This window comes from Zeugodacus cucurbitae, chromosome 5, assembly GCF_028554725.1.
Source record: "Zeugodacus cucurbitae isolate PBARC_wt_2022May chromosome 5, idZeuCucr1.2, whole genome shotgun sequence".
Taxonomy (NCBI): Eukaryota; Metazoa; Arthropoda; class Insecta; order Diptera; family Tephritidae; genus Zeugodacus; species Zeugodacus cucurbitae.
The window spans coordinates 16,490,173-16,515,854 of NC_071670.1; the positions used below are offsets into that span (position 1 = coordinate 16,490,173).

Below are 25,682 nucleotides of genomic sequence, written 5' to 3' on the forward strand. Positions count from 1 at the left end.
CTTCACAGGTGCATTTCTTTTAGTAAGTATGTGTTTAAGCAAATATAAAGACGGAAGAAAAAGTAAGTAAAAAAAGAAAACATTTTACTAATAATTTTTAGCCGGATTGTTTGTTAGAAACATTAAGGTTATATAGTTAACCGATCTGAACAATTTCTTCGGAGATTATATTATTACCTTAAGCAGTAATTCATGTCAAATTTCGTGAAGATACCAGGTCAAATGCGAAAATTTTCCATACAAGCCATTGATTTCGATCGTTCGGTTTGTATGGCAGCTATATGCTATAGTGAACCGATCTGAGCAATTTTTTCGGAGATAAAATTATTTCTATAAAAAATAACTCATACCAAATTTCGTGAAGATATGTAGTAAAATGCGGAAGTTTTCCATACAAGCTATTGATTCCGATCGTTCAGTTTGTATGGCAGCTATATAATTTAGTGGTCCGATATCGGCAGTTCCGACAAATGAGGAGCTTCTTGAAGAGAAAATAACATCTGCAAAATTTCTAAACGATATCTTAAAAACTGAAGGACGTATATATACAGACAGACAGACAGACGAACGGACAGACACACAATAAAGTTTTAATATCAACGTTGTTCTTGAGTTGTTTAGTCGAAGAGACCGAAACCCATACCATCGTCTTCTTCCGACTCCGACTCCTCCTATTTGGCTTCTTCCTTCTTCTCTGCAAAGTCGGCAGCAGCAGGGACAAACTTGCAGGGGTCCTTGATGAACTCCTTGATGGTAGCAGCTTCCTTGAAGTTCACTTCGGTGGCAGCAGCAATGGCCAAGATATTCTTTAAACCATTGGCAATATTTTGTGGTGCCGAAGCAATTGTTGGGTAACCAATTTTTGTAAAGATACGACGGCCAAGTTGGCAACGCCAGCTTGGAATTTGGCACGCAAATCTTCGGGCTTGATGTCCAAGATCTCAGGTGAGAAAATGGAGCCCGAGTCGTATACTTGGGTGATAGCCAAACCGTACGAGAAGGGCGAAATGCTCAACATATTCAACAATGTAGCTTCTGAAGCATCAACTTTATCTCCAGGCCTCAAAATGGGCACATCATTGATGATTTCAATTGTACCCTTTGAAATCTGGGTTGGAATAGAAATAGCCTGGAAGAAAGAAAAACCAACATTGCCATTGATGTGTGGCAACAATTTCTCCAATTGAGCGTTGTTCTCCAAATGACCACGTATGGCTTTGCGCATCATAGTATTCTTACGTATTCTTCTTGTACGCATGTTTTGCATATGCTTTGAACCGACATTGTCAGCGCCGACGATGAAGCACTTTGGATATTCGTCGAAGAGTTCAACAACTTTAAGGAAGTATTGAGCTTTATAAATATGTCGCCTTTTTTAGCAAAATTTTATATGATTTTTTGTTGTTGTTTTTTTTTTTTAATTTAGGATTTGTTGTATTCTAGTTTTCATTTTCGCTTTTATCGGTTTGTTATTTATTGATTATGTTTATGTTTCGGTCATCGGTACTATCGGTGGCGGTTGGTAGGAATCATAATGAAGCTTTTTTATGTGGCCAAGTCGTCATTCCGTGAGGGAGACATTCGTCATGAATAAGGACCATCTCTTTAATAAGGATAGCGACTCCACGTCTGGCTCAGGTATGGCCAGAATAAATGCTCCATTGAGAAAATGCCCTGGAATTAGGGCTGTGAAATCGGAAGGATATTGTGAGAGTGCTGTGATAGGCCGTGAATTGAGAACGGCTTCGATTCTTGTTAATAATGTTGCAAATTCTTCGTAATTAAATTTTTAGTTGCCAGCTATCTTCTTGAAATGATATTTGAAGCTTTTTACAGCTGATTCCCATAAACCATCCATATGAGGAGTGCTTTGGAGGATAAATTGCCAATTGATGCCTTGGGGGCATTCTTTTGTTCGATGTCTGGTGAGACTTGTTTTATGAAGTCCACAAACTGTTTTGCCAATTGATGCCTTGGGGGCATACTTTGGTTCGATGTCTGGTGAGACTTGTTTTATGAAGTCCACAAACTGTTTTCTGTGGCTCTTTGAGCTCCTATAAAAGTTTTGCCATTATCGCTCATGATTTTTGATAGGAAGCAACGTCGTCCGACGAAGCGAGCAAAAGCCGCGAGAAAAGCTTCCGCCGTCAGATGAGTACATAGCTCAAGATGTACTGAAACCAACAGACAGTCCGTGAACCAGAAAAAGAGAGCCACGTAGCCCTTCATGATGGTGGGAGACCTTAGCATGGACGCCTTTATTTGAAAAGGCCCAGCAAAATCGACACCTGCGATGATGAAAGACATAGTGAAATTACAGCGTTCAGGTGGAAGTGCTGCCATAATCTGCGTTCGCATTTTCTACTTGTGCATGGTGCAGATTTTGCACTTGAAAATGCACTGTTTTATTTGGGGCTTAGGACGAGGTATACAATACACTTGGCGAATCATCTGTTGCATGAGGCGATGTTCAGCGTGTAGCATTAGGTGGTGGATGTAATTAATATATAATGTGGCAAATGGGGACTTCTCAGGTATTATTATGGGATATCGATCATTATATGTTAGGCTTGAATTAGCAAGCCGACCTTTCGCACGAAGCACACCATTCGTGTCTGGAAATGGATTTAGGCGACTACTCTGAGGGCTCGGGGGGAACGATGTAATCGTTCGCAGATGTCGGTATCATCCAGTGCTGTAATATAGGTGACGATTTCCGACATTCGGGGGCAATTATGTTGCTCATGAGTGGTTATGGCCAAGAATCGGAGGATTCGGTTAACCATCTGGGGCCGTTCCACCAGAGGGTGGTGGTGGCGAGGTGCAAGGGATTGCACCCTCTTGTATCTAGGTCGGCAGGATTGTCTGCATATACAACGTGTCGCCAAGTTGCTGATCCGACTAGGTCAAGTATTTGAGAAGTTCGATTAGAAATATAGCTTTTCCAAGCGTGTTGTGGATTTTCTAACCAGGCTAGAACTATTTTGGAATCGGACCAAAAATATAATTTACATTTTGCCATGTTTAAGTGGGTCCGCGCCATGGAAACTAGTTTTGCTGGTAGTAGTGCGCCACAGAGTTCAAGTCGTGGTAGACTTAGCGTTTTAAGAGCTGCAACCTTTGCCTTTGCTACTAGTAGCTGACTTTTGGTTGCCGTGTCACTTTGTGCGCGCATATAGATAGTGGCACAATACGCCTTTTCAAAGGCGTCGCAGAAGCCGTGTAATTCGATTTAGTATTCGGGGGAAAAGTTTACCCAAAAGGAAAAGTTTTATGCAAAATATCATTAAAATTTGTAGTGAACTGGGACCATTTTTCTAAGCGAAGAGGTTTCACTTGTTCGTCCCAGTCGGTTCCGTCTAGCCATAATTCATGAGTCAGGATTTTCGCTAGCATCATAATTGGCGAAAGCCATCCTGTGGGGTCGAAAAGTTTTGCCACAGAGGATAAAATTTGTCTCTTCGTAATGGCAGGTAATGCGGAAATTGATTCTGTAGTGTATGAAAACTGGTCAGATGTCGCATTCCATTGGATGCCTATAGTTCTTGTTGTACTTTCCTTTTCGAATATAAGGAAATTAGTATCCAACAAATTGTCTTTTGATATATTTTAAATATATTAAGATATTTGGGTGATTAGCTGTTATCTTTTTTAAGGGGAATCCAGCGGTGTTGAAGGCATTTATTACTTGTAATAAGCATTCGTATGCTTGTGGGAGACTGTGGCTTCCAGACAGGATGTCGTCTACATACGTTTGTGTTTTTAACACATGGGTTGCCATAGGAAATTCTGACTTTGTGTCTTCTGTCAGTTCATGAAGTGTTCGAATGGCTAAGTATGGAGCACAGTTTACTCCAAAGGTTTTTTTTCAATATTTCTTTATTTATTGAATCTGTTTTTACTTTAAGCCTAACAATAAGTTATAAAATCTTAAATCTATTTAAAAACTAGACAAGCTCAAACAAGTGATTGAGCTGTATTGGTGAAACGTTGGCTCTTTAGTACGCAGGCATATCCCTTCTTTTTAGGCGTGTTTGATCGCAGGAATGTACTAAGGCATTAGCCAATGGGTTTAGGTGATCACGGAGTTTAAATATTCTGCTTTCTTCACCATAGGAATACCAAGATCTTTATGGATATTTTCATGGTGAGCACGTGATTGATCTAAGTATTTTCGATTGGAACCTTTGTATTATATCAATATTAGTTGCACAGGTCGTACCCCACAATTGAATGTCATATATCCAAAACTGCTTTATGACCGCATTGTATAAAAGCACTTTGTTGTCTAAGCTAAGTTTAGAGTTTTTATTTAAAAGCCAATTTAAATTTGCAGCTCTTATCTTCATGCACGTTATTTTACTAGATATATGTTTTCTCCACGTAAGCCTTCTATCTAGATGAATACTGGATATTGTTCATTTTTACTACCGGGCACATTTTTGGTCTTAGCGAAAATGTAACGTGCTTACACTTTTGTTCATTCACATTTATACTCCAGTTGGCTAGCCATTCTTCGACAGATCTTAAGTACTCCGATAATATTCTTGATGCTATAATGTGGCATTTGTTACGTCTCACTAAAGCTGTATCATCCGCGAAAGTTGATGTCAAAACATTATTAGCTGTTGGAAGATCAGCAGTATATATGAAGTACACTGCCTTGTGGTACACCAGTCCTTATTTGTCGTTCATCAGATATGAAGTCTCCCACTTTAACCGTAAATTGTCTATTTTTTAAATACGACTCCAATATTTTATACAATTCTAAAGGTAGAATGTTTTTAATCTTATATAAAAGCCCTTCATGCCACACCTTATCAAATGCCCGAGCTACGTCTAGAAATATAGCTGAACAGTACTCTCTGTGCTCGAATATTTTTCTTATTTCGTTAGTTATTCTATTAACTTGTTCTATTGTACTATGTTTTGCACGAAACCCGAATTGGTGCGTTGGTATTACATTATTTTCGTGGAGGAAAGGAGACATCTTTGATAGTAGCACCTTTTCAAATATTTTCGAAAGGCAGGGTAGAAGACTGATTGGTATGAAGACGGCTGTGTCAAGTCTTTCCCAGGTTTATCTATCAGGATAATCTGCGACTTTTTCCACGAAATTGAATAGTATCCGAAACTTAGAATTGCATTGAAGAGCAAAGAGAGCACCTCTACAGCAATATTTGGCAACTCAATTAGCAATTTTTGGGGTGATATTATCACGTCCTGGCGACTTTTTTGGATTAAGTTCTTTTATGATGCCAATAATTTCAGAAGGTGAAGACTTAAAGGACTCGGGCGACTCATTTTCTGTGTTAGGTAAGATTGACAATTTAAAGTTATTCTTTGGGCAATTTGGTTAAAATACCTTTTCTAGGTGATTTGCAAAACAAGTAGCCTTTTCCTCGTCACTTCGAGCCCAATTTCCACGCAAGTCTCGTATAGGCATGTTGGAGTCGATTGGTAGCTTCATGGACTTTTGGGCTTTCCAAAGTGAATTTTGCTTGCTTGAGTTTGGACACAGCTTCATTATATATATTTCATTGTTGAGTTCTTCCTCGCGTTTAAGCGCTTTTTTTAATTTGCGTACAGCAGATTTCAATTGAAGCTGAGTGGAAGGGGAGCGATTTATCTGCCATTCTCGTCTAGCACGTCTTTTTTCATTTACAAGCTGTTCTATTTCTCTATTACTGATTTTCCTGAGACCAAGTGGCTTATAGCTTTTCTTTGGTGTTGCTAAGACCGCTGCATTAATAATTATATCATTGAGTTCTCTTATAGTTTCGTCAATGTCTCCTTCTGTATTTATTTTGTATTCAATATTAATGTGGCTACTCACGTATTTTTTGTATTTTAGCCAGTTCGTTTTGTGAGATGTTAGGCCTAATTAATAATTATATCATTATTTAATAATTATATCATTGAGTTCTCTTATAGTTTCGTCAATGTCTCCTTCTGTATTTATTTTGTATTCAATATTAATGTGGCTACTCACGTATTTTTTGTATTTTAGCCAGTTCGTTTTGTGAGATGTTAGGCCCACTTTCTTTTCAACAAATATGGGTTGTTCACATAACTTTATTAGTATAGGAGAGTGATCAGAAGATAGGTCAGTACATGTATCTACTGTTATGTGCGATTTATCTATATTTTTGATTACTGCAAAGTCATAGATTTCTAGCAGGTGGAGATTATTATGCAAAACAAATGTACTGGGGGTCACGTCTTAATAATCCGAAAGGACGCCAGTTGTACCAAACCATTATGAACCACAATAACCTTAATATAATATCTCCTGGTAAGCCTACATACTGGCCCAGTGATCGTAACAAAATACCAGATTTAATTGATTTCGCTGTAACCAAAAATATAGATAGATCGCTAATAACAGTAGATACATGTACTGACTTATCTTCTGATCATTCTCCTGTACTAATAAAGTTGTGTGAAGAACCCATATTCGTTGAGCCAAAGGTGGGTCTAACATCTCACAAAACGAACTGGTTAAAATACAAAAAATATGTGAGTAGCCACATTAATATTGATGTAAAAATAGATACAGAAAGAGATATTGATGAAGGTATAAGAGAATTTAATGATGTAATATCAAATGCAGCTGTCATAGCAACACCAAACATAAGCAATAAACCGATTATCCGCAGAAAACTCACTAATAATGAAATAGAAAAGCTTGTAAATGAAAAAAGGCGAGCTAGACGTGAATGGCAGTTAAATCGTTCCCCTTCTACTCAGCTGCAACTAAAATATGCTGTACGAAAACTAAAAACAGCGCTTAAACGTGAGGAAGAATACCACACTCACAATTATATAAGGAAACTGTGTCCAAATTCAAACAAAGGAAATTCTCTTTGGAAAGCCCAAAAGTCAATGAAGCCTCCAGTCGACTCCAACTTGCCTATAAGAGGCTTGGGTGGAAACTGGGCAAGAAGTGACGAGGATAAGGCAAATTGTTTCGCAAATCACCTAGAAAAGGTATTTCAACCTAATTACGCAAAGAACAGCTTTAAGCTGCCAATCATCTCCAATAGCGCTAACGAGTCGCTTGGGTCTATTCAAACGTCATCTTCTGAAATTATTAAAATCATAAAAGAGCTGAATCCTAAAAAGTCGGCAGGACACGATAAAATTACTCCAAAAATGCTAATTGAGTTACCCAATATTGCTTTAACAGTACTCTCCTTGCTCTTTAACGCTATTCTCAGTTTCGGGTACTATCCAAGTTCATGGAAAAAGTCGCAGATCATCATGATAGAGAAAACAGGTAAAGACTTGACACAGCCGTCTTCATACAGACCAATCAGTCTTCTACCCTGTCTTTCTAAAATATTTGAAAAAGTGTTACTATCAAAGCTGTCTCCTTTCCTCCTTGAAAATAATGTAATACCAACGCACCAATTCGGTTTTCGTGCAAAACATGGCACTGTAGAACAAGTAAATAGAATTACTAACGAAATCAGAAGGGCGTTCGAGTATAGAGAATACTGTTCTGCTATATTTCTAGATGTGGCTCAGGCGTTCGATAAAGTGTGGCATGACGGGCTTTTATATAAGATTAAAAAAAGCTTACCTCTCGAAATGCATAAAACCTTGGAGTCTTATTTAAAAAATAGAAAGTTTACTGTCAAAGTAGGAGACTTCATATCTGAAGAACGACCAATAAGAGCTGGTGTACCTCAGGGCAGTGTTTTAGGGCCAACTCTATACATAATATATACAGCAGACCTTCCAACAGCTAGTAATATTTTGACATCAACTTTTGCGGATGACACAACTTTAGTGAGCCGAACAAATGCCCAATTATAGCATCAAAAGTATTAGGAGCGCATTTGATTTTCGTCGAAGAATGGCTAGCAAACTGGCGTATAAATGTAAACGAACAGAAGTGCAAGCATGTTACATTTTCTCTAAGACCAAAAACGTGTCCGGCAGTTAAAATGAACAATATTTTAGTACCCCAAGCGACTGAAGTAACATATCTTGGTATTCACTTGGATAGAAGGCTCACGTGGAGAAAACACATATCGTGCAAAATAACCTGCATGAAGATAAGAGCAGCACATTTAAATTGGCTTTTAAATAAAAATTCAAAACTTAGCCTAGACAACAAAGTTCTATTATACAATGCGGTTATAAAGCCGATTTGGATGTACGGCATCCAACTGTGGGGTACGACCTGTGCAACCAATATCGATATAATTCAGAGATTCCAATCAAAAATGCTTAGAACAATCACGTGCTCACCATGGTACATGCGTAATGAAAATATCCATAAAGATCTTGGTATTCTCATGGTAAAGAAAGAAGTGGAGAACAGCAGACACAAACATTTATCCAAACTCCGCGATCACCCAAACCCATTGGCTAATGCTTTATTACATTCTTGTAATCAATCACGTCTAAAAAGAAGAGATATGCCAGCACACTGAGGAGCAACGTTTCACCAAAACAACTCAATCAATTGGTTGAGCTTGTCTAGTTTTAATTAGAATTAAGATTTTATAACTTATTGTTAGGCTCCAAAGAGCAGATTCAATAAATAAAGAATTATATGAAAAAAAAAAAAAAAATATTCCCGTATACGGCAATTTACCCAACCAACTTTCAGCTTCTTATTCAGCAGAAGTTGTCTAGCTGCCTCAACAGGGAGTTTAATGAGCGCTGCTTGCGTGTCTCCGTAGGACTTCCCTAAGCTCCTGATTGCCGAAATCGTCAGCTCTGAATTTCCTAATTCTGTCTCTGTAGGGTATAAAGAACTTATTCCTTGCTTGTGACTTCATCCAAGTCTTTGCACTCGAGTAGAGTCTCCTGGGTCAGGAGTTTGACATTGGCTTGATCACCAATGCATTTCCTCATATTGTCTTGAGAGTCGGTTGCCATCACTGCGCGGCTAAGTTGTAGCAACATTTCTCCACTCTGACTTTTACGTATCTTTGTGACTATGTTTCCGAATCCGCTGAGAGCTGAGTTGGACTTTTGGCTTTCGTAGCTACTATATTCCACTGTTCCTCCATTGGATTAGTTTTTGTTTTGTTATTATCCGGCCCTTTCGTTGGCTGCGTGCTTAATGGCGACTTTGCAGTGCCTTCAAACCTTTCAGTATTAGCGACATCATTTGCTATTATCGATCGTTCAAACTGACCAATTAAATTAGTTCTTGCTCGTATTTTTGGCGAATTAATACATGAACTTTTGTTTTGTTGTTGGGCCTGCTCCTCCGTCATTGGTTCATCAATAAGTGTAGTGCGACCTCTTTTCGCCTGGACGATCGGGTGAATTGCCGACTCTCTAACTGTTATTGCTTGTTTTTGCAATTGCGAAATCTTATCTATTATGTTTTCATGTGCTGATTTTCGTGCCTTTGCTTTTGGCCATGCGTGAGCAAGATTAACTCGTCTATGAGAGTGCCTAGGGCGGAGAGCGTGCTCTCTCCTTCGCTTACACTCACACTTATGTGTGTTGGCGGCAGTTCGGCTATACTGGCGATAGTACTTGCTATTGGGATTTTGCCTGAAGGAGCCAGATCGCGTGAAACCGCACTCGATAGAGTCACATTATGCATTGTCGATGCAGCAACCTTAAGCGTCTTTACGCTTTGTCGATCAGGCGATCGGGGGGTTTTGTTGCTCTTTGTAAACGGGCTACAATCCTCCTTGTTACCAGTGATGGTGTACGCTGGATTTAGCTGACATTTCCTCAGCTAATTCTACAGCAATACACTTGAACAGGTGATACTCGGAAAAATCCCCAGGAATTTCTCTTCGAGTGGATTGTGGATCGTGGAATCCAAGAAGGTATCGAAAGGGAGAGCTAAAAAATATTGCGCTCTTCGCGATTTCCCTTTTCCGTGAACCTTCGCACAATTAAATAAATATTTATAAGTGTTTTAACACTCACCGCTTCTATGTCTTTATTTCTAACAGTTTTGATTTTTTGCTGTGATGATGTGGGCGCTGTGCGTATTTTCGCACAAATTTTCGCTCTAATTTCGTATTTTTTCCTCTTGTACTTGGTACCATAAGCGGAACACCAGAAAAACACGTCACGTCACTAACTCTTCTTCTCTTGTGTTGGGGTGTACTGGGAAAATTGTTAAAGTGCAACATTGAATGATGTCTTTTATGACAATATACGCAATTAAATTTACTTTCGCAATTACTTAGATTGTATGCATGTGACAAGCAGTTAGTACAAAGACGTTTGGTTCTGACGAAATTGTTTCTTTCGTTAATATTTATTTGTTTGAATTTCTCGCAAGATTTGAGTTTATGCTCTCCTGAGCATAGTTCGCATGACGTGTTTTTATTCTGTTCAGATGAGAACGAATGGCTTGGGGTCTATTAAATCTTCGTTTGGTCGTGTTGAACGTGTTTAGTTCTAATTACTTTTTTATCTTTCATTTGTTGCCACGTTGGGCATTCCTTTCGCGATGAGAGCGATTACTCCCACAAAAGCAAATATTTTTCTGGTAATGCTGCGGTGCATATGTTGACCAGTATAGGGTCCCAATTATCGGTGGGAATATTCTGTGTCGATAGAACCGACAAACTATTTGAGACAGTTGATTGAAGTTTGATGAATTCTTCACTTGTCTCTTTGTGAATCTTAGACAAGTTCATTAATATCGGTATTTCTTTATTGACCAATATTATTTTATTTTCGTGTCTTTCTTTCTGCAAACTGTGTGACTATTGCGCCTGCCTGATCTTTAGTTTTGTATCTGAGGTGATACAATTTCTGCGATTGTGTTAATTGAGGATGATTTATGTAAACGGCAGTGAACATGTCCCTTAAGGACGGCCATAGATCATATCATAACCTCCATGGATTGTGTGATTTCTGTGTCACATGCTGGCATCTGGATGTGGATGCCTGAACTTGTGTCTTGTACTTGTATTTGTGGCAGCTCAACTCTCGGATGTGGAGCCGGTGCAATTGGTTTCTTTAGTTTTAGTTGATCTGAGATCATAGCTTGTGTCTCTTCATATCGGTCTAATTTTCATACTTGACGTAAGCCGAAGATTTCAAATTTTCTGGTAGATCTGAACCGTCAGATCCTTCTATTGCGTCATATGCAGCTTGTCAATAGATTGATTTTTGATTTCTAACACCGATTCAGAGTTGTCTTGAATCGGTGAAGATGAAAATCGAGTGCGGTATCTTATTAATCTGTCACTCTCAGATAAAATGTGTCCGGCAGTAAAAATGAACAATATTTTGGTGCCCCAAGCGAATGAAGTTACCTATCTTGGTATTCACCTAGATAGAAGGCTTACGTGGAGGAAACATATATCTAGTAAAATAACGTGCATGAAGATAAGAGCTGCAAATTTAAATTGGCTTTTAAATAAAAACTCTAAACTTAGCTTAGACAACAAAGTGCTTTTATACAATGCGGTTATAAAGCCGATTTGGATGTATGGCATTCAACTGTGGGGTACGACCTGTGCAACTAATATTGATATAATACAAAGGTTCCAATCGAAAATGCTTAGATCAATCACGTGCTCACCATGGTACATGCGCAATGAAAATATCCATAAAGATCTTGGTATCCCTATGGTAAAGAAAGAAGTAGAGGACAGCAGATTGAAATATATATCTAAACTCCGAGATCACCCAAACCCATTGGCTAATGCTTTAGTACATTCCTGCGATCAAACACGCCTAAAAAGAAGGGATATGCCAGCGTACTAAAGAGCAACGTTTCACCAATACAGCTCAATCACTTGGTTGAGCTTGTCTAGCTTTTAAATAGATTTAAGATGTTATAACTTGTTGTTAGGCTTAAAAACAAGCAGATTCAATAAATAAGGAAATATTGAAAAAAAAAAAACTCTCAGATATGAATTTTGTATATAAAATGTCTTTAACCTTTTTTTTGTGGCACCTTGTCTTGAGCGTGTTGCTTCTGCAGGTGTACAAGAACTTTTCTCGTTGCAAATCATTTTTTGAACTTTTAAAAATTAAGTAGATTTTGATTTTATCCTTTTTTGGTTTTGGTTTTTTTTTAATTATTATTATTAGAATTATTTAAGACTTTATTTGCGCCCGATTTATGGTTGTTTTTTGTTTAGTTTAAATTCCCACTTTTGTGAAAAATTTTAACTTTTTGTTTCTTTGTTTTTATATTTTCACTGCTTTGGAACTTTGTATGAATACTTTGTTTCTCCCTTTTTTCTTCTGCACAGCACTGCACTTAACTTTGGTGGATTTATATAATTTTATGTACTTTTGCACATGGGAATTATGTTTATGTTTAATTTGACACTGCACTCTATTTTTTCTTGTATGCTTAGGTATTTATTATTTATTTTCAACAAATTTATGATGTCACTGCACTTTTGATTTATATTTGTTCACAGGTTTTATAGCACTTTTTCTTTTGTGTTTGGGTTAATACTTCTTTTTTTAATTCTGGTATCACTGCACTTTTCATATTTGTTCTTGTTTAGCCAATAGTGCCGTCACTATATGGCTCTAAGGACCATGGATTTACAGAGGCACACTTACCTTTGGAGAAATTTACCACCGTTTAACCTTTCTAATAAAATACACGTGAATTCTTCGATAATTGATAAACTTGTATAAATATGTATTTACAAATTGATGATATAAAGAAAAATTAAGTTTTATACGGAAAAAATTCCACGTGCAAATGCTGGGTTGCGAACGCGAAGACTTCTTAGCGAGTGGGAGTTGGAAAGCCTTCGGCGATTCCTTTTGTTTGATTTGTTATAGTGGAAGTAGTGTGATGTCGGTGGTGTTGATGTTTGGGACCGCGCCCATAAGGACTTCTGGGCAATACGCCTACGTACTAAAGCGTTAACTCCATCGTCAGTGCTTTTATGTACGGCTCACGGGACTGCCGTTAGCCATTACATCGTGAGTCCAAGCATAGCCAGCTCGTCAGTTATTCATTTTTGTTTAGTCACCGTTTATTCTAACGCATTCGCAGCGTTGCCACTCTTTTTTTCGAAGTTCCTGCAGGGCTAGTACCAACCATGCTCATAGTTTATCCCAAACTAGCTGGGATTTTATCATATGCCTCACGATATTATCCGGTGTCTCTCGTTCTGCTATAATTTCTTCCAGCTTGGTTCTATCATCTTTATACCGCAGGCAGAAAAGGAAAATATGCAGCGGATTTTCCTCGCTGTTGCCGCAGAAGGAATAATTTGTATCATTATCATGGCCATATTTGTACAGATATTCTCTGAAACATCCACGGCCCGTCAAAAACTGCGTCAAGTAAAAATCGGTCTCTCCGTGATTTCTTTCTAACCACACTTGCACGCTTCCGATGAGTCGGTGAGTCCATCTTCCTGTCGTTGCTGCGTCCCATAGCCTCTGCCATCTGTTGAGATGGTATATCAGTGTTGTGTATCTGGAAATGGTGTGTGTTGGTGTGGTGATTGGGCGCTTGCGGTCGTGGTGGGAGAATGTTAAGGCACATTTAGCCAGTTTGGAATCCGAGAACTTTTTAACTTTTTCGGGCTCGAAGAAATAGCGGATGGTCTATATTTTATTCATTAGAAGAATTTACCAAAAATATCGCAAATTTGTATTTATGCACTGTTATATCAAACATTTTCTTTCTCTTAAATCCTCATACAACCATTATCGCACCTCCACTGAACACCACTTGCTCCCACGCTTTAAATTCCACCTCTGCGTGTAACGAGTCTTAATCCTGTTAACAAGATTGTTAGAGACGGTTTGAACAAAACGCTTGCTCTTTACCTTAACGCTATTAGTAACGGTATGGACTACTTTTACAAGCATGCAAACGCCCGCAAGCGCATTTAGGTTTGCCATTAGACTGTGTCAGCATTACTTTAGACAATGACGACGAGGCGAATGTAAGTGGTGAGGGGGAGAACTTTCGGTGCCAAGTGCAGTGCGGGAGAGTCGTGGAAGAGGCGGCAAAAGGATTCGAATGAATGTGGCTGCCTTTTAAATGTGCCAACAACTTGTTCATACAACTAATGCAATTATGTGCGAAGATGCCACCGCTGTTGTTTGACGTTGTTGTTGCCGTTGTTGTTTAATGTTTTTAACTATGCACAATTGTTGGCTTGAGTTTATTGTTGTTGACTTTTTATTTCGTTTTGTTTTAAGGTTTTTTGGCAAAGTATAACTTTTGAGTGTGAGTGCCTAATACAGACAAACAAATACCGTCACCTACATACATACATATCTACATATATATATGTACTAGTATAGTGCAAGTGCCAACAAAAGTTTCGGTAATAGAAAATGTTTGACAACAACTTTGTGCGAATATATATAATTTTGTTATTGTTGTATCTAATGCGATTACTGCAGGTATTGAAGAAAGTGCCAGAGCGATTGCGGCTAGAGAACGTAGTGGTTTCTCTAGTACGCCCAGTAGGAATAATAGGTGGTATACAAGAGGTGAGAGCTTAGAAGAGAAATGGAAATGAGGAGAGATTGAAGCGACATTTAACAAAACGAAACTAAACAATATGAAATGGAGCGAAACAAATTGAATGAAACTAAAAAATTGTATATATCTTATAATATACTGAAACGAAATGGAAGAAAACGAAACAAAAAAATGGAACAAGTAAACTAGACGTTACGAAATGGAACGTAATTTGTTTCATTTACGTAACGAAACGAAAATTATTGAAACGGAACAAAATATAGCGAATCGAAGAGAAAAAAAACAAAGCAATAACATTTTTCCGCTCCAAGTATTTAAATTCTGGATAAAATAGTGTTTTGGGTTCCTGTTGGCCTGGTTATTGTTATGTTCATTTAACATTCCATTTAATATATAGCGTTGAAGTGAAACCGAATCTTCAACTTTCACATCATATAGACATCTCAATTATTCTTTAGTACTTAGTGTTGCTGTTTTCGCCGTTACACCATCTCTGTTGCATTAAAGGTAGAAAGCTAAAAAATGTGTATTGTCAATGTGTTCTAAAGATTACTCGTATAGTAGTGAGGCATCAAATGTATACAGGGGCGTTTAACTGTAAGGGCCACCAATTGTGAGGGGCGCTACAGAGTAGAGAAAGATTTGTGTTAAGATGAGTCGAATCATCAAAATTTTATATCAAGATTCCTTGACTTACCGATCAAAACAGTTTTAGATCACCGAAATAAAAGCCCTTGGGCATATAAAAACCGAGTTAATTCCGGTATCGCAGAACTAGCTGTTGAGGAAATTTCATTGTGAGTCATAAACTACGCCGCCTCTATATGGTCACCTAGATGCAGTAGGACTCAGCTGGGGAAGCTACAGATTTGTCAAAATACCTCTCTCTTATCTCTTGATATCTACGGTAGTAGTAGTAGATTAAATTTCCACCTATCCAGACTGAACCCCGACATACCTATATATATCCTAAATGCAAAGTGTCTCCGTATGACACTTACCGGTTAACCCCACTATCTAACACCACTTTCTCTTTGGTCCGACCCCGTCGAAACAGCCCGTTTACAGAGCCTCCGTTAGATGATTTCAATGACAATTGACTTCTGCTAAGGCACCCCAAAACAACTTATTTGCGGGCCTCAGCCTGTCTGCCATGACCCTCTTCAAGCTATGCATGTTGTCTAAGAGTTGCAACACTATTTACTGACATCATTTCGGAGAAACAACTTTACTCACGACTTTTAGTAACCACACAAAATACGCAAAAAGCACAAATAGCTGCAACTAATTGTGGTCGATGCATAGCAGAGTGCCAAGGATGCACGCAGCACAGTGCCAAATAGACGTAGGTGGGTTGTGGCAAAGGTAGAAAGCAACAAGCGAAAAACCGAGCGAAGCTTGTCGTTGTTGAAGTTTAAGGAAATAGCATGTGGACATTTTAAAATGCAGTTAAATTAATGTGATTAGACGAGCTTTTTGTGGATGAAACACAAAAGTACTTAACTTACGAACTATGTTCTGCATATTCGTTGTTATACTCTTTGCTTTTATATGGATGTACTTTTATATGTATGTTTGCACTTTTAAAGTTAAACCTAAAATATAATTTGAAAAGTTATCACAAACTTTTTGTAAGGTTTCGAAACTTGAAAGTGGTAGAACTTAGGCAAAAAACATGAGAAAGAAGAAAACAACTTTGTGGGTTGTGAAGAGCTCGGTCTGTGGTATATACCGAATTCGATCTCATAAGCGATGAAAACTACTCTAGTTAACTGGTATTCTGACAAAACTATTAACAGAAAAAGTCATTAATGAACCCATTCTTAAGTGAAGTCTTCATATCCTTGAAGGTGCTGCTTTATTGACGACTACAGAAGTACAAATGAGTTTGAAAATTTGACCAAAACTCGCGGAGTTGTAGGCCTTTCAAACAAAATTCACATAAAGAGTTAAACTTCGGATAATAGTTCTTTCAGGCAATAAAAAATTTCCGAAAGAGGATGGGTGGCAGAATGTGAACAAATATGGCGTTGACTACTGTAAGAATCGCGTTCGTAAACTCTTGGCTAAACTTAGACTTTATGCCCGAACTCTACGTAGACTCCACATTAATTAAGGCTTTTTAAGGAAGGTGAGGTGATATATTGATCTTAAATGTATGAAAACGACAGTGAAGCATATATTTCTAGCCATTTCGCTATATTTGTTAGACTTCACTGAACATTGGCCTAAAGGTTTATATTCGGTAGATCTCATGTAGAAACTGAAATAATTGCATTTCTTCGCGTTTAGTTCGATGTTGTACGGTGAATCCCGATTTGAATTTCGCTCTCATAACCTATTCCTATAACTAAGACAATTGTTCCAAACCGAGATGGCAATCTTTAAGAAAAGGGTGACTCAACTGATTAAAACAAATAGAGATAAGCTTGGTAATATATTGGTGATTTTAGACTGAAGAGTTATTTATACAATATGAACATATTCTCATCAGTGAAGCCATAAGGAAGCCAGGACTCAGAGCAAACCTATTTTAACTATTTACCTACCATCACATGAAATTTGAAACTTTTGTGAAATTGAGGTGGGTTTTTCGGTCTTCACATAAAATTGTTCAGCCATCTAGTTTGATTTTATGTACTGGATCCAAGTAAAAAAAGGAAGCAATTCAATATAGTATTGATACTTAATATTTATTTTACTTTCTTAAATATAAATACACAACAATTTTCATATTTTCCATAAAAAAAAATAAAAAAGACAAAAAATATTAATTGGAACACTTATTTCATCTTACAAATATAATATATATTTACATTTCATCGGTTCACTCATTTCATTTAATTCAAAGATACACACGCACTCATTTAAATATTTATGTATTTATATATGTCTCCTACTCTGCTCACCTCCTCTGCTTACTGGAATCTAATTTAATTAAATTTTAGAGACAACCATCATTGTTACACACATTCACACATGAACACATATTTACCCAAACATATACTCGTACATATTTAATTCATATTATTTGTATATATTACAAAAACAAAACCACACGATTACATATTTTCATTAAAAGTTTGCAGGAGTGAAAATGTTGCCACAAACTTAATGCCACAATAACCGCCAAAAAGTAGCAATCGAATTTGTTCAGAAAAGTGTGAGATTAGAAAGCGGCAATTGTGTGTGTGTGGATAGTGAACTAGGAACGAGGAAATACATATAATGAAATTTTAGCTTAAATGAAAAACTGATTCGAAATAGGGGCATGTGTAATAGGTACAGACTAAACAAGACTAGACATACTAGGTGCGTAAATTGTCTACCTACAACAGTTCTAGAATATTGTTCTAAAATGGAGATATACGAGTAGTCTGAGGAAGTTTCGCGCTACAGGTTAGTAAGACTTGTTACTTTGAACGTCTCTTTCAAGAACTGTGTTTTTAAAGACGGTTATCAAGATTTATCGATCAATTTTCAAGCTAATTTAGACAAGTCTTCGAGATACTATTGACATGGATTTGGACTACTTATTTTTTCTTAAAAAAAAAGCGAATTTTAATTAAATTTTGTCCGCAAAAAACTCTCCCATAAGCCCAGTTTTCATTTTTCTCTTCGTCTAAGTTTTACTAAAGTCGATATTTTTACTTCAGATGATCTTGCTAGGAGTTATGCTGCTACCACGGATGCATAGTACTCCTCGGAGTTTGACGGAAAATACGCCACAATGGCACAAACTCTGCCAATTTTCCATCACATTCTCAGTAATCACTCATTAAATTTGTAATACCTTTAAGGCAATAAAAAGTTGTAATTAAAAATAAAATGTTAAATTAATTTTAAATATTGAAAATAAGCCGTTTTCTCTCATCTTTACCTCTTAAAGGGGAAGTTTATGTAACTCTTAAAAAGACATTGCTGTTTTTTTTCCATAAACTGAAAATATAGTATGTTGAGCGTGTACTGACGAAAGAAATAAAATCTCGAATATTATAGCTAATATAATAAAGCGGGTCAGAATGTAGATATATTCCAAAGTACTAAAACATCAAACGCGATTATATCAAAACTTTTTTCCGATCATTGGTTGATGAGTGATAAATGAAACTGTTTGAGACCTAGCATCGAAGACAGCAGTCAAAATGTTATCGTAAGCCGCCTTTTTAAAAAGAATAATAGAAAAAATACTTCTGCATTCTTGAAAGATTTAATAATGTTATGTTAAAGTTAAAAAAATACCACTATTGCTGTCCGGGCATTTTAAACAATTATTTCTTTCACAAGCTCCTTCCTTCCTAATATCTGACTACAAAAATTTCAGAATATTAATATTTTGGTAAATGTTTACCACTAGTGTCCCAAAAAATCGCTTTGAACGCTCGTTCTGAAAGACTCAATGCTAAAATTTTGAAAGTGTTTGTAGAGTTATTGTTAATACTCAGGAGACGCTTTACGAATTTCTACGCAAATTATTTTTTTTTTTATTTGTTTATTTTACATTGCAACTTGTTTTAAAATATTTCTAAAAGAAAGACTAACAAGCAACTTGAGTATGATATACATTTTTACAAAATTACAAAAATACTCTGAGAGTATTGGCTAATTTAATAGATCGCTGGGTTTTACGCGTTTGACCCGTCTTGGTGGTCCATCTCTAGAAGTTAACATGATTACTTCTTCGTTACAACGCTTTAGCAACCTGGCTTCATGTGTTGCTGCAATTTTTAATATTTCAGCGCTAACTGAGTTTACGTTTAGATCACGCTCTATATCAGCACATCTACAATACCAAGGCGCTTTAACAATAAGCCTTAGTATTTTGTTTTGGAATTGTTGGATGACTTTCTTATTATTTGCGTTAGTACATCCCCAGAGTTGTGCACCATAGCTGCATATCGGTCTGAGTACTTGTTTATAGATAAGTAACTTATTTTCGATGGATAACACTGATTTGTTACCAATTAGCCAATCAATATTCCTGAGTCGCATGTCTAGTTCTTTCCGTTTGTGTTTTACATGAATTTTCCACCATAGCTTAGAGTCAAGTGTCAAGTATTTATAGGAGTTGAAGTATAGTATTCGTACACCGTCTATGAAAATTGGTAAGTACTGTATTTTGTTGTACGTGAAAACAATGTGTACAGACTTAGCTTCATTGAGTTTTATCTGCCATTTCTTTGCCCAATATAGGACTTTATTTACAGCTTCTTGGAGATTATTAGTTGACTCGTGTTCACTGCTACCAACAGCAAGCAACGCGGTATCATATGCAAATGTGGCTGTTGTGTAATTGCAGTCTACTGGCAGGTCATGCGTGAATAAAATATAGAGAATAGGGCCCAACACACTACCTTGTAGAACTCCTGCTTTTATTTCCTTTAGACTCGTCTCCTTGTTTAACACGGAAGTAGCGATCTGACAAATATGATTTTACGATATCATAATGGTGTTTCGGTAAAATCAGTTTCAATTTCGAAGGCAGTCCTTTGTGGCAAACTTTATCGAACGCTTTTGCAAAAACGCGGTAGAACAGAATTTCGTTTCCTCAAATGCTTTTTCTATAGTATTTGTAATTCTAAGGATTTGATCAATTATAGAATGGTTAGCTCGCAACCCAAACTAATGAGCTGGAATTATGGCTTTTCGTTCTATGATTTTATTGAATTTTCTCTTTTTTTTATGAGAATTTTCTTAAAAAGTTTCGATATTGTCGGTAGAAGTGATATGGGCCTGTAAGAAGATACATCATATCCTGGTTTTCCTGGCTTTTAAAACATAATAACTTCAGCAATTTTCCAATAAGTTGGCACGTATTTAAGATTAAAAGACGCATTAATAATGCTGGTAATTTTTATTGTACTTATGGTAGGAAGCTGTTTTAGAACCTCGGCAGAAATCAGGTCGTAACCGGGGGATTTTTTGTTTTTCAGGTTTCTTATTTCCTCACTTAGCTCACTGCTTGTACAACTTGAGATTTCCTCGCTTTCTTGACTGCAAACAGTAGGATAATCTACATTTGTTTCGTATGTGGGGAATATTTTAGCTAAATAATCGGAAAATATTTCCGCTTTTTTTGAATTATCTCTGGCCCAAGTATCAGCGCCTATTTTAATGGGACATACTTGAGTTTTTGGTGTTCGGAATTTCTTTCATTGGTTAAGGACCGAAGATATTTTGCGAAACTTTCATTTTTGAACCTCTTAATTTTCGGATTAAGATATTTTGACACTTTATTTAAAATGGGTTTATCAACAGGGCAACGAGTTTGATGCCACTTACGTCGTAGCTTACGCTTTACTTTTATTATTTCTCTTATATCATTGGGATATTGAGAGTTCACAGCAAGTTTCTTTACTTTCGGTGTACTTTTCCAAGCTGCATGCATGTTGTAAAATGTAAAATTTCAGATTTCAGTTGGTAAGTATTTAATATAGAGTCATATTTGCTTTCATAACATTCCACGATCTTTCTGAAGTATTCCCAATTTGTACGTTTAGTGCACAAGGCCGCTGTATTGTCTTTAAAAATTAGGGTTTCACTATAAGTTAGATTGGCGATTGATCCGACTTTAAGTCATAACCCTGATTAATCGATAGATAGTACCGGGATATATTATTTTATCAATTAACGCCTAATAATATGCTCCAATTAAACGCTCTTTTAGCGTTTTTTGATAGCCAAATAAATTGATCAATTTAAATTTTTATTGAGAACCCCTTTTCTTCCCTTATATACTGCCGGCTACTCGATAACAGATCAGTTGTTATACATTTTTATACTCTCGCAATAAAGTTGCTACGAGAGTATAATAGTTTTGTTCACATAACGGTTGTTTGTAACACCTAAAACTAGACGAGTTAGATATAGAGTCATATATACCAAAGTGATCAGGGTGACGAGTAGATTTGAAATCAGGATGTCTGTACGTCCGTCCGTCTGTCCGTCTGTGCAAGCTGTAACTTGAGTAAAAATTAAGATATCTTAACGCAACTTGGAACACAGGGATCGCACTAGGAAGGGGCATATTTGGGTGTAGTTGTTTTGGGGAAGTGGGCGTGGCCCCGTCCACAAATCGGTTATTTATATATAACTCGCAAACCAATAAAGCTATATAAACCAAACTTTCTGCAGTCGGTTCTCTTTCGTACCCCACTACACACCACGAAAATAGTTGAAATCGGGTAATAACCACGCCCACCTCCCATACAAATGTTAGGTTGAAAATTACTAAAAATGGGTTAACTCACTAACGAAAAACGACAGAAACTCTAAATAACATGAACAAAAAATGGACAAAATCGGTTCACAACTACGACTTTCCTTATAACTCAATTTTGAATTCCATCTGATTCCTTCTCTTTATAATGTATACATAAGGAACCAATGAAGATAGCGGAATAAAACTTTACACAAATAGTACATATCATCTCTGACTTCACTTGTGAAAAAATTGTCGAAAACGGACTATAACTTTTCAAGGCCCCAGATATCGAATATATTGAACTCAGCGCTTAAGTGTAAATTTTACCGAAAATTAGGGAAAATCTCTGAGATAATTTAATGTAATTCAGAGGAAGTTGTTTTCTTCTGATAGTGTTCTGTTAAAAAAATTATTAAAATCGGGTCATAACATCTCCTAGCTCCCATATACCTAATTATAGGTTTTTCAAAAATACGATGGGCTTTATTATGCATATATGTATTGGTTAATATGTGAGATATCTTAGCAAAATTGCGTATATTGGATATAGTGCACACTGCTGGTGAAAATTAAAGAATTACCTGAGCCCTCATATAGTATATATTACGATTTTCGTTATTCTATTAAACTTTACGCCGAATTTATGGGTTAATTTTAGATGTTTGTAAGTTTCTTCAATAAATTGCGAGAGTATAAAATGTTCGCTTGCACCCGAACTTAGCCTTTCCTTACTTGTTGTTTTTGCTTTTCAAAAGAAGTTGGTAAGTTTCATCAGCTGATTAATATCTTTCAGCGGTGACATCTACCGTAGCTTTTTTTATCAAACAATTCAGCCAATCGCAGACAAAGAACGTATATCGTACGCCTTTGCCGCAGAGTTTCATTAGATTTTCAAGTCGATTTAAATTCAATTTAAAATAAATGGAGATTTTATTTTGTATGGTAAATCGATCTTAATAAGCGTTTAAATCGAGCCGATAAATTGATCAATTAGCTCCTGTCTAAAAACGCTATAACTTTCATTTGCATTTACTTATGTTGATGTATCAATTAATCCAAAAATACATAATTTTTTCTGCTTACACCCAAACCATCCTCCCTCTTATCATCATCATCACATTGACCTGCTTTCTCTGACCTTTGCGACAAATTATTACTGCCAGTTGAGGTATTTCCTGTTTATAGCTAACAGAAAACGGAAACAGCGTTGCTTAATGGAACGGATATTAGGACAAATTTAAAATTAATTTTATTGAAATTAAAGTAGAAAATTAAAATGTAAATTTTTATTGCACATTTTTTAAATATTAGTTTAAACGCCAGACGCTTTGTAAATGGAGACATAAAAAAATCATTTACATAAATAACTTATCTCGCGCTCATTTGCGCCGAACAAACAGCCAAAAGGGGTAAACACATTTGCAATGTGGCGGAATGTGTGCGTGTGTTTGTTGGTATTTTCACAGAACATTAAGCACATTGACACCAGCGAATGCACATAATTACACAACGAGCTGTGCACATATATAAATATGTTTGTATGTGTGGCATGTCTGTGGCATGCACGGAACTGTTGGCGCCGGAAGCGACAAGCGCTGTGCACAGCAGAAGCAGCAGCAATGACGCGATAGCGTTGCCTGTATATATGTATGTGTAGGATGACAGCAACAATAGCAACTGCTGAAGCCATCAATGCAACAACAAACACCAAAATAATAGATAAAAAAGCGCCAATAAAGGTTGTGTGCATTTGATTTGGCGTACGTAGCATACTGTTAGGCGCGCTGCTGGCATTCGTGTGCGCCCTCCTTAACGCCCGCACGAGGCAAAATAACGTGAAAACATTTCCTGTTTTTTCTTTTTGACAGCGCGAAAATTTATCTGCCAAAAATAATGCAAACACAAAAAGCATATCATAGCGCGGTTACAGGCGTTAGACAACGCATTTGAGTAGGGTGCATGTGCGCACAATTTAAACCATGAAATTCTAAGGCGTACGCAATTTTTTCAGGCAAATTTAATTACAGTCAACATTTGAAAGCAATAAATTTCTGCAAGCACCTACTACAGTCCGCTGGTGTTACATAGAAAAGGTTGGAACGCACAAAAGCCTGCTACTAAATACACATATATCGAGCGTTAACGCAATCAAATAGCTGCTTAAAGTCAGCTAAGCGGCAAATTTCTTATGCTAAATGAATAGATAGTGAACAATTCGCTGCGGTACTACATGCCCCCGCTTCACCTGAAGTCACTTGCTACAAACGCCTATAAATGCGCCACGCTCACGCCACTTTTACCATTATCTTCGTTAACTGCCACATTCTCACCACTTTGCACCAACAACTCCAACCGCTGCCGCCACAAACTGCCGCTTTACTGCTACGTTTTCGTTGGAAATTAAAATATTCCAACATGCCAAGTCAAATTAAATTGCAATTTGTGGCTTAATTTATTTTACGCCTAGAGGTATGCTACAAACACATACTCAACCAATCACCCGCTTTGTCTGCTAGCTTTTGCACTGTTGTTTTTGTCAGCTGAACTTGCTCACGCCAGACAATACTTGCCTTCAATTCTTGTTGTTGGCTGTTGAAACTTTAAACTGCCGTAGACAAGCTGAAAAGCCGTGCTCTTGTCGTTACTTAAGCACTTTAAGTAGTACTTGTGGCACAAATTTAGGCGCACTTTAAAGTGAATACTATTTCTGGGGCGTTTATAGAGTTAACGAGTTGTTAAGACAACTGTGCATATTCTTCCTTAGTCATAAATTGGGAACGTATTGAAAAAAATAAACTGATTTTTTTAATTTTTACAGCAGATTACAAAAAGAAACGATTTTTCACAGAATTGGATTTTTAAGTCCTCACTTCAGAACTGATTCCGATTCTCTGGCCCCTGGTCTCACCGATGTTTGTACTTCATGTGTCTCTGGTGCCTTTATAGTACCTGGTTTCTATCCTCTACGGCCTCAGGTCTCGAGTCTTTCCAATCTCTGTTGTCTATCGTCACTGGTTGCAGTAATCTCTACGACCTCTGGTTTTGGCCTCTCCAATCTTTAGTGTTTATCATCACTGGTAGCCCTAACCTCAAGGGCCTCGCTTATAGTCTTTATGTATTTTTTCTACTTCTTAGTATTTCTTTCAGCTATCTATAGTCTCCAGTCTCTCTGGTCACCGGTCTCTCTGAATTCTCGTCATTCTGATTCTTCTTGGTTCAGTTATTTGGTCGCTTGAGAATTATTTTTTAGTCTTATGAATGAATTTTCATACGCTTTGCAACTGCCTGCGACCCGATCAAACCTATAAGAGTATTTAGTCCAATAAACTGCAAGTCTAGCACTTCTCAAGCTACACAAATTATTTGCTGTAAGCATAAGAAATTCTTCAAGTCAATAGCTGAACTCACTTTGTCAAACGTTTAAATGGGTTTGATGTTCATGAACCGTTAATGCATTCTCTTGTAAAAGTGCTCCGCTTCCAACCTATTGAATTCACCTATTCTTCGAATCGAGTTTATATCACTGCTTCACATTATTTATGAATATACCGTCCATAACTTCATTAGCATTTAGGTGGCTCTTAAGTTACCGATAACCTCAAAGAAGAAGACTCGCCTAGCTCTCTGTGGATAATATATTTATAAGAGTACAAAAGGTTCACTGTGCGATCTACTTCTTCTCCATTACTAATAAAAACGAATAATTTTAAAGATGCGATCAAGACTATTTTAAATCCGCTTTCTCTAAGAAATTGGCATTACTTTCAGTAGTTGTAAAAAGATACCATTTTAAAGACAATAAAAGAAATTTCCTAAAATTTGAGTTTAAAGCGACACAAAATACGGATCACAACTCCTGTACTCCGGCTCCTTTTTGAAATTTGCAATTTTCGAAATAAAAATTCCATTGCACGCGATGTCAGATGTCATCAGCCGAGCATGAAACGGATGCCGGGCTTCACACGCCGCCAGACAATCGAACGAGTATGAAACCACCAAAGCACATATGCATATGTGAACATGCATATATGTATACAACAAATAGCGGTATAA

The 25,682-nt window shown here is 37.0% G+C and overlaps 1 pseudogene; it reads right to left on the minus strand.

Moving 5' to 3' along the window:
* Positions 1-617: 617 nt before the first annotated feature.
* LOC128921965 (60S acidic ribosomal protein P0-like) lies at positions 618-2,746 on the minus strand (annotated as a pseudogene).
* Between the last annotated feature and the right edge of the window lie 22,936 nt (positions 2,747-25,682).